This window comes from Carlito syrichta, unplaced genomic scaffold, assembly GCF_000164805.1.
Source record: "Carlito syrichta isolate Samal-C Ts95f unplaced genomic scaffold, Tarsius_syrichta-2.0.1 Scaffold305827, whole genome shotgun sequence".
Lineage (NCBI taxonomy): Eukaryota > Metazoa > Chordata > Mammalia > Primates > Tarsiidae > Carlito > Carlito syrichta.
In genome coordinates this window covers 464,769-475,255 of record NW_007249923.1, presented here as the reverse complement: position 1 = coordinate 475,255, position 10,487 = coordinate 464,769, and positions in this window count along the sequence as shown.

Below are 10,487 nucleotides of genomic sequence, written 5' to 3'. Positions count from 1 at the left end.
TAACTTACTTTCCCCTCACTTTTTATTTCTTTTCCTCCTTCCCTGGCTTCTTTTGGATTTTTAGAATTCCACTTAAATTTATCTATTGGGTTTATAGTTTTGCCTCTTTATATTAATTTTTGAATGATTATCCCTGAGATTATAACTTAACTTCATAGTCCACTTAGAGTTACCATTTCAAGTAAAATGTAGAAACTGGTACCTCCTATCTCATCCTTTAGGGCATAGTGATCATATGTAATGAACCTGGATCTTTCAGTGTTCCTTCATTCACTTCTAGCTGAAGGTGAGTTCTGGGGCAGGGGGTGGGGGGAGCACAGGTCAGAACCACAGCTGATTCATCCTTTATCTTGCCTTTGTTTCAGAGTCTTCATTGAGTTATTTGGGACCTGGCCATCAGACCCAAAGTCCTTTTCACTGTATCCCACAGGTCCTTGACGTTCAAGCATGATAACCCAGAGTGAATATGCAAATTAAGCCTCATGGATAGCCTGTGTTTCTCTTCCTCTTTCATAAGAGGTACTTTCTCTGATGTTTTTACTAGTTGTGTCTTTTTTCTCACTTCTCCTGCTAGATTATGAATCCTGAAGTTAAGAAATCTGGTCTTATAGATAGTGGGTACTCAGACAACTTTGCTAAATGAGCAAGCAAATGAACCCTGAATGCCTTTCTTGGCCCCTCTGAGGGTATTCAGGTGCAGAAGGGAAATTGTGCAGGGAAAGGAAGGAGGCACACGTGTATATGCCTCAGGAGTGGTGGGAAATCATTTCCAGGGGCAGGGGGTATAGCCAAAAACATCATTGCGGATTGACGGAAGGATCACAGAGAGCCTGGGGTGGATTGTGACGAAATGTAAATGTGGGAGTTGAGATTGTGAAGGCTGCAAAGTGGAACAGGGGAGGCTACCAGGCCAGGATGTGTGGGTGGAACCAGGATTTTCAACATGCTCACATGTACCTGGAGGAAGTATGTGCTGGGCCACCCAGAGCTGCTGACACTGCAGCCTGCAGGACTGAGGCTTTTTAGAGAAACCATTAGTCTAGTGACAGGGAGAAGAATGAGAAAGCGGCCAGGGCCAGGGTAGGCCCAGGGCTGGTCTGCAAGGCTGTGGGCCCCACCATAAGGAAGGCAAGCAGAGGTCATGTCCCCAGGTGCTTCCAGGAGTCACAGGGGAGTCAGGATGCAAGGGAGTGGGTTGAAGCTGATCAGAAATGGTCCTTTGTCCTGGCACTAAGGGGCCGGACAGTGCCATCAGACCTAAGCCTCAGGAGGAAGAAGGGTATCCTGGCAAGACAGGGTCTCCCAAGGGTCAGGATGAAGGAGGAGCTCGTGACTGGAAGAAGGTAAAAGTGGGAGTGCCTCTGAGTCATGCCCTCAGCCTGCACCAAGCTAATTGAATGACATGAGACCTGCAATACCTAATTTCACATGAAATGTGATAATCGAGTAATGGGCCAGCCTTGTGCATGTGGCTTAAAGAATAGCTGAGGAGGAGAGATGGAGCAGGAACAAGCTGAAGCATGCTTCAGCCCTTAGGAGTCAGTCAGCCAATCTGCCAGGTGCTGCCAGCCAGGGTGAATGAAGAGCCTGTTGTTTCAGGGCAGGGGAAAATGAGTGACCGTTATTTAGACTGAGGGATTCATATCCAACATGGTGTGAGGTTAAACAAATCTGCAAGTGAGACTTGACCTGTTATAATAACCTGAAGTGTTTTGGGCCCACACCAGGATGGGGAAAGGGAAGGCATGGCTGCTAAGGAGACCTACTGTGTGCAGCTCCCATGGCCAGCTGGTTACTAGTGGAGACCTCCAGGCTTTGTGAGCGTTGGAACTCAAGGCATTGTGAGATTTTTTTTTTTTTTTGGTTGCTGGAATTTTCCTATTTTATAACAGAATGGCTGGCTTTTTAATGCATTAAATGCCTTTCTGACACCACGTGGTCAGCGTGATTGCAAAAAGACAGTGTGAGGCCTTCCATTAGGTTTCTGGGGATTCAAGCCAGGAAGAGTGTGAACCCCTCCCTCCACCTCCTTTCCCTCAAAGGAAATGCCTGAGTATTTGAAAATGTACTTTGACTTCCACTCCAGTCTGACTGCATCTTCCCCTACCTAGACTCAAGGTGACTGTCATTCTAGTTGATTAAGGGCCTGGACAAATTGGATCTTTGTAGAAATCAAAGCAGATTCAAACAACTCCTGAAAGCTGTCAGCTTCCTTCAGGAAACCTTCTCCAGAAGGTTAGTGGCCATTGCCCCAAACCTTCCTTTGCTGTGCCCTCTTGGCTCCTGGACAAATGTGCTGAGCTTTCTCTTGGCTGGAGCAACCAAGCTAGTTCTGTAAGGTGACCCGCTTCTCTGCCTGATACCAGAGATGGCAGGGCTTATCCCAAGTATTTACAAAGCGAGTTGCTCAGTCCTGTGGGGAATTCTGCATGCAGCAAGGGGGTCAGGATCAACTGGGCAGGATGTCCCTTACTGGACTCTACAATGGGATGGTTCTATCTAGACACTTGGACGTTTAGGCAGGTTCATCCCACTTGAAGCTCTAAAGTGAGGACTTTAAAACAAAGAAATTACTAAATTCCTGGTCAACAGCCAAATCACAGAAAGAGTCAACTACAACTTTATCAAACAACTAAAGTAAGCATCTTGCCTAATTACAGGGATGCAGCATGGTTGTCTTTCTGGTTCCAGCAGCCCATCCCTGCTCCCCCAGGTAGGGGTAGGTGAACCTGCATGCTGTCCCAGCCCTCGGTTGTCTCTCCGTGTTGTCAGTTTCTGTCTTCATCTGCCCATGCTGCCAGGGACCTAGAGACCGTATTTCTATGTGCTCAGTACCTGGTGGTTATATTGCAATGCTTGGCTTATGACTGGCATGGGCTCATGAGAGCTGTCCTGCTGCCAGGTCTCAGCGGGCAACTCACCCCCTTTCCTCATCATGTCACCCTCTGCTGGCATGTACTCTGCTGGCCCTGCTTCCCCGAGCTTCTGCATCCAGCATCTCAGTGTCCACTCTCAAGGCTCCAATAGGACTCAGCAACCTTCAGGCCCAGGCTGCCTTACAGCACTCACCTGTGAGGGCTCTGGAGACCGGGTCATTGCTGCACAAAGCCCCTTTGTGACAGAGCCCTTGGGCCAAGCATAGAGGTCAAGGCAAATAGCATTTGACACCTCTATACTTATTTGGGCAAATGCACACTTATTTTTTGTTTTCCATTACACATGACGCCTGCAGTCGCAATTATATGTGTTCAGTACTTTCTTTTTTTTTTTTTGAGTTGGAGTCTCACTCTGTTGCCCAGGCTGGAGTGCAGTAGCACACTCATGGCCACCCCAGTGTCGACCTGCTGGGCTCCAGTGATCCCTCTGCCTCAGCCTTCCAAGTAGCCAGAACTACATGCACCATGCTACCATGCCCGGCTAATTTTTTATGTATTGTAGAGACGAGGTCTTGCCAAGTTACCCTGGCTGGTCTCAAATCCACAGACTCAGGCAATCCACTCGCCTCAGCCTCCCAAAGTGCTGGGATGACAGGCTGAGCCACCGAGCTTTTGGGAAGTCCAGTACTTTTAATTAGCCTATCACAAAAAAGAAAATCATTCCTTCAGCATAACACTATTGCAGTGACCATCACAACCAGCCGAGCCAGCAGTCCATACATGTCATCATTAGTAGTTTAACAGTTAACCAAATATTAATTTATTCTGTTTAACAATTTAAATGATTAATAAAGATTCATTACTAAATTATCACCGCCAGTCTGTCAGTGTCTCTGCTCAACTCCCTGAGGGTTCTGCATGGCTCTTGCAAGTGGCACCTGTGACAACTGGTCACACAGTAGATCTCTGACCCCCGGGGTGGCCAGGAGGCTTTTGTTTCTTGTTTGGCCCTGGATGTTCATATTGTGCCCCAGCACCCACTCCTTCCTGTGTCCCCTCCCGTGGCTCTCTCCATGTCATGGCTGTCACAAGCTCCCACACTGCACATCACACAGGTCCAGGTCAGTGGGTGACCCTTGAAAGACAAAAAGAAAAAAATGCTCAGTGTTTCTGAAGGCTTGCAAATGGGAAAACTCCCTGTTTTCGGTGTGTGTGAGGCCGGGCCATCTGGGTGGGCTCACATGTTGGCATATTCAGACATAGCCACCCAGAGCTTCTGTGTGCAGGTCTGCGACAGGAGGGACTGGGGCAGGCCTTTGGGAAGGACGAAGCACTGGTGTTGATACTCACATGCCCCGTGATGTGCTCGGGGTAGATATTGTGTCCCCATTGTACAGATGGAGGCTGAGGCCTACAGAAATGAAATTACATGACTTGCCTCCGGCCACACAATTGATGGAACCAGGAGGAAAATTTGGGTCTTCTGTCCCTCCAGCCAGGAGCTTTCTATATCTTGTTTTCTGAAATGACGACATAAAACTAACTTACTCTTCTCTTCTCTTCCTTCCTCTCTTCCTCCCTCTCTCTCTTCCTTCTTTTTTTCCTCTCCCTTCCTTCCTTCTTTCCTTTCTCTCTCTCCTTTCCTTTCTCCCTCCTTTCCTTCCTTCCTTCCTTCCCCCTCCCTCTTCCTCCTTCCTCCCTCCCTCCCTTCCGCTCCTTCCCTCCCTCTTCTTCTCTCCCTCCTTTCTTTCCTTCCTTCTTTCCTTCCTTTTTCCCCTGCCTCCCTTCCCCTTTCTTCTTTCCTCCCCCCCCCTTTCTCCTACCATTATTCTCTGTCTCTTGTGTTTCTGGGAAGATATATGACTGGCTCCCAATTGCTATGAGTGGGAGAGGCAAAAATCACACCAGCTAAGTGGGTTTGGGGCACTGATAAAGAATCCCTTTGCTTTCCAGAGGCGACTAATGGGAGCAGGGGCGGGGCTTAGTTGGGGACTAGGGGAACGGATGGAATCACTTGCAAAACTCTCATAAATCTGCAGGCCCAGCTGTTCTTCATCTGATGATCCTGAAGGGAAAGTGTGAAATAGTGGAGATGCTGATGGGCCTGGAGGCCCCTTCAAAGGCAGCCCAGCTTTCCCAAGGACCCCAGAGCTGGGGTGGGAAGTGTCCGGAAACGTCTGAAGGGCGTTTGTTAGTGTTGGGAGGCCTGGGCCCCCAGAGACCACGTGCACACATGGAGTGTGCCTGGGAACGCCCTGGGCTTGGAAGTTCCAGAGGGGTAGGCAAGTACCATTTCCCAGAGCGCAAGAGCAGGGCTGGGAGTTAGACTGACCAGAGTTTGAATCCCAGCTCCACCACTGCCTGGCTGTGTGGCCTGGGTGAAATCTTAAACCTCTCTGAGCAGCATGTCTGTCACTTACAAAGTGAGGATAATGTAATCTCTCCCTTTGGGGTTACTGTGAGGATTAAATGTGCTAATGTATGTAAAGCCCTGGCACATGATAGGTGTTCAATGTTCTCTCCCTTTTCTTCTTTTTTTCAGTCCCCTGCTGGGGGAGGGGAACACTTTAGGGAAAACACTCCTAAACAGTTTATTGCCTACTCTCACACCACAGCAATCAACACAGAAGACTTCTGTGACCAAATGGAAGTTTCTCCCCACCACCAAGCAGCAGACCCCAGGTGGGTATCTTCCAATTCAATTCCAATGCTCTATCTACCTGGAGACTGGAGACAGTGGCAGATACCACAACGTGAGGGTCACTCCCCAAGACTGCCCCCCCTACCCCACACGGTTTTCAAGTCCAGGCCTCTGAAACTTCTGACCGACCAGCTTCAAGTTGGGGTTCCCACGACCCCCCCTTTGTGTTTGATTAATTTGCGAGAGTGGCTCACAGAACCAGGGGAAACTTCCATTTACCAGTTTATCATAAAGGATATTGCAAAGGAATGCCCTCCCTGGGCGGGCTACCCTCCAAGGGCCTCCTGGTGTCCAGCTATGGGGAAGCTCTCTGAACCCAGTTCTCTTGGGCTCTTTTGGAGGTTTCATGACATCAGCATTCCTTCCCCCAGGGTGCAGGGCAGGACCTTCTCTGGGGAAAGTGTTAAGGCCCATAGGCAGGGGAAGATCCAGCAAGTAAAAGAAAGGCAGGAGAAGGTCAGAGAGAGTGTTTCTGAGGCCTGAGATGAGGTTTGACACACCCAATGTTTTAACCAAAAGACGCTAACAGGGGTTCAGGGAGTGATGAACCAGGGTCTGTGGAGGAAAACCATGATCTATAGCATAACACACGGATGTGTGTGTGTGTGTGTGTGTGTGTGTGTGTGTGTGTGTGTGTGTGTGAAGAGGGTCTGCACCTTGATCATTCAGCAGGCAGGATCTGTGAATCCAGGACCTGAATCCTGCTTGAACTGAGGTTTCTAAGGCAAAGGGCACCCTTTCTGTGGCTAAGACTCTGACCTGAGCTGAAAAACCTTTCACTGGGTTCCAACTTTTTGATTTCCCTGAACATAGCCAGCAATCCTCCCAGCAGGCAGGTCAGTTACAAGCCCAGCCCCGGAGTGCAGGCCTGGACCGGCAGGCACAGTGGGGTTTGGAGGCTGCAGGCCAGCTGCAAGAGGTTACCGGGGGTCTGGAGGCTCCCGGGCCACTGGAACTCACAGGGGATAAGATTGAGTCAGGCTCTGTGTCTGGGTGCATGAGAACCCTGTGTTCTCCAGGGCTTAGAACCTGCTCTGGGCTTGAATCAGATAGACCTGGGTTCAAGACCGAGCTGCTCTCTTTACCAGCTAGGGAACCACAGGTAAGCCACACCAGCCCCCTGAGCCGGGGTTCCCCATCCTTAAAATGGTAACACTTCCTTGAAGGGTTGAGAGGATTGCTGAGATGGTCCTCCCAAGCCCCATGTCTGGGCTCCAGGTATGTTAATTCCCCTCCTGCATTTCTTTTCTTTTGCTTTTTTTTTTTTTTTTTTTTTAAGATGGAGTCTCACTCTGTGGCCCAGGCTGCAGTGCTGTGGTATGATCATGGCTCACTGCAGGCTTGACTTCCTGGGTTTAGGTGATCCTTCCACCTCAGCGTCCCAAGTAGCTGGGACTACAGGTGTATGCCACCACACCTGGCTAATTTTTTTTATTTTTAGAGATGAGATCTTGCTGTGTTTCCCAGGCTGGTCTCAAACTCCTGGGCTCAAGCAGTCCTCCCTCCTCAGCCTCCCAAAGTGCTAGGATTACAGGCATAAGCCACCGCGCCTGGCATCCATTCCCCCTGCATTGTTTTCCTACTTTTTTTCTTTTGACTTTTCTCTTTCCTTGTCCCTTTGTCCTTTTTCAGTACCAAATCTCTTCTCAGACTCCAGCTCCTTGGGCTGATTGTTCTTCTCCTTCTCACAAACAGCACCAATGGGGAGACTGGAAGAAAACCCCCACCTCCCAGACCACAGGGCCCCTGCACTCACTGGCCTAGCTGGCTGATCAACTTTGTGCATCCAGCTCCTGAGCAGACCCTGATACTGCCCTCAGCTCCTCCTCTCCTCTCTCCCTCTGGAGCTTCTGCCTGGCCCAGGATGAAAAAGGAGTTAGGAGAAGGCAGGTTGAGATGGGGAGCAAGGGTGGTGGCCCTCCTGAAACCACAAAGATCGGTGGAGGCTCAGGAAGTACACATGAGCCCCTCAGGTATAAGAGTAGGGCAGAACAAGTCAGTTCATTTGTTTCCCGCCTCACATCACCCCTTGCTGTGCCCCAAGCCCAGAAGGAAGTCCTTCCTCATACCTAACTTATGTCCTTCCTGCTGCAATTGCTACCTACTTCCTTTTGGTCCATGTGGATGATGCTATCCTACTCATCCCTCCCCTGGTGCCTGAAAAGGCCTTCTCCTCAATTCTGTGCAGCTAGAAGTCCCGGGGGAGTGAAAACGAACTTTAAGAGGATGTTTAAAGTTTGGCTTCTCATCACCACATCTCAGCTGAGTCCATAAAACCGCCTTATAAAGCCCACTGGCCAGCCAGCTGCCCTCAGCCTCGGGGGCCTCCCTGTTTTACGATTGGCCCCAATTCAGACACCAGCTGGATATAGGAACTCACTGGCTTTTATGAAGAGATGTTAACGAGAAGCATCTCTTCCCTCCCATCTTGTTCCCAGGGTCTCCACTCCTTCCCTCACTCATGTGTTCCTTCAGTCAATACACGTTGACTAAGGCCTCCTCCAGCCATGGTCTGGGGTTGGCCCCGGGGTGGGAGGGGTCACAGGTAAGAGCTGGGGGTGGACACTTCTCTCTTTGGAAGGGCTGGCCCTGCAGGAATTAGCACCCAGGCAGGCGCCATCTCTGCAGTAGCTGGATCACACTGCACTGTCAGTGTTTGTAAACTGCCGGTAATTGTGAAGCGGTGTTGGGAAAACAAGCAATTATGCAGCAGCCTGATAAGAGCTGCCACAGAGGTGGCAGGGAAACCGTGACAAGGGACACCAGTTCTGCTCGGGATTAGGGGAGTCATCCCAGAAGAGGTACCCTTCTATCTGTCTCCTGAAGGATGCCTAAGAATGTTCGGAGCAGCCAGGCTCTGTGGCTCAGCCTGTAATCCCACGCCCTTGGGAGGCTGAGGTGAATGGATTGCCTGAGCCTGCAGGTTCGAGACCCGCCTGGGCAGCGAGACCGCATCTCTACAATAAAAAAATCAAAAACCAGCTGGGCATGGTAGCGTATGCCTGTAGTTCCGGCTACTTGGAAGGCTGAGGCGGAAGGATCGCCGGAGCCCAGCAGGTTGAGGCTGCGGTGGCCGGGAGCGACCACTGCACTCCAGTCTGAGCGACAGAGTGAGACTCCAACTCAAAAATAAAAAGAAAAAAGAAAAGAAAAATCAGAAGTAATAGCAGCTGGCACGTGGATCAAGTCTTCTGTCATTTCCAGCTACTTTCATATGCATCGACTTCCCTCAGCCTTGCAATAATCCCGTGACATAGGCAGGCTAGCTATTTTAACCTTCATTTAACAGATGGAGAAACTGAGTCTCAGAGAAGTGCAATGACTTGTGGTTAAAGACCACAATGGGGAGATTGTATTCTCAAGCCAGTTCTCCCTCCTCTGGAACAGCCGGGAGTTAAGGAGAGCCATGGGGACAGAGGGGCAACGAAAATAACTGTCCCCTCTCAGCAGCATCTGTTATGACAACCACACTGCATCCTTTCCATGTACCACCTAATGGGGGATAGGGAGGGCCCAAGCAGGTGAGGGTACATGGACAGATAAAGCCTTGGATCTCTCTGGAGTAGGGGAAGGAGAGGAGGGAAGTCCCGAGGGGTGGGCTCAGCTGGAGAAGGGCTCTGGGCAGAATCACACTTTCAGGGCTCTCTTGACAAAGGGAGGGGCTGTGAGATTGGAGGGAGAGGGACTTGGGGCAAAAATCAACTGAGGGTCAGCCACAAGCCTAGGGCAGCCACAGTCCCTAGGTGTGGACTGAAGACCTCATTCTGGCTTGCCTCAGGTCTGTAGCCAGCCTCACCCCTCCCACTTCGCCATCCCTTATCTGTCAGTGAGCCCCGGAACTAGGGAAAGAATCTGAACCTCTGACGCACCTCTGTAACAGGGTGCTCGGAATGGAGAATGGAGGGGGTGGGGGGGAAAGTTTCACACACACAAGAGTCCCCGGCCATGCTGAATCACGGTGTTCCAAGCATGGGCACGCAGGCCTAGTGAGCAGCAGACGCATCTCATGCCTGCTCGTCCTGGCTCAGTAAGCACACACGTGTGCGCTTACACACATGTAGCACCTCAACGCCCACCCTAAAGACCCTCTATGTACACCCAGGATCACACGATCAAATCCTACCCCCATCAGCACATGAGTCCACTCGCACTCACACACAAGTATACACAGTGCTCATGGTCACGTAGAGTTTACAAACTGCTCGGACCCACAAGCACAGCACCCCCAGATCCACAACCAAATCCCAACTCACTTGCACACTCAGGTGTATGAGTGGGCATGGAAGGAACGCTCACACTCAAAACCCAGGGCCCTGAGATAAGGGACCCTGAGAGCTCTGGAGTTGGCGAGCTGAAGTGCCCAGCAAGGGGTTCCCCCAGCCTGGCTTTCCTCAAGCCTGTCATGCTCTTCTCTGACCCTCCACTCTCTCTCGCCTCTGACAGATAAGAGGTGACCTGATTGGGACGAGGTTCCCAACCCTATCTCTACCCCTCCTCCCCTTACAAGTCCTCAAGTCCCCACCGGAGCTCCTGAGACACACCAGGGACTCTGCTAATATTTACCTCCCTTCCCCCACTGTTATACAGAGAGCCTGGGGTCCCAAAGTGTGGGGTTAGGAATGGCAGCCTGGTCCTGTGACCTCTTGATGGGGTGTGGAGACGACAAGTGCAGCAGCCAACACCCCCATCAGGGTCTCTCTCCTCAGGTCCAGAATCCCCAGAGGCTTCCCTCTGCAAGGCAGGGTGGGCTGGGAGGGCTGAAGAGGGAGCAGCAGCATCCCTGATGGAGAAGAGGTGGCATCTCCTGGCCAGCAGGCTCCCTCTAGGTGTCTTCACATTCACACACAGTGACACTGGCATGCACGCACATGCATGTGCGCGCGCGCGCACACACACACACACACACACAC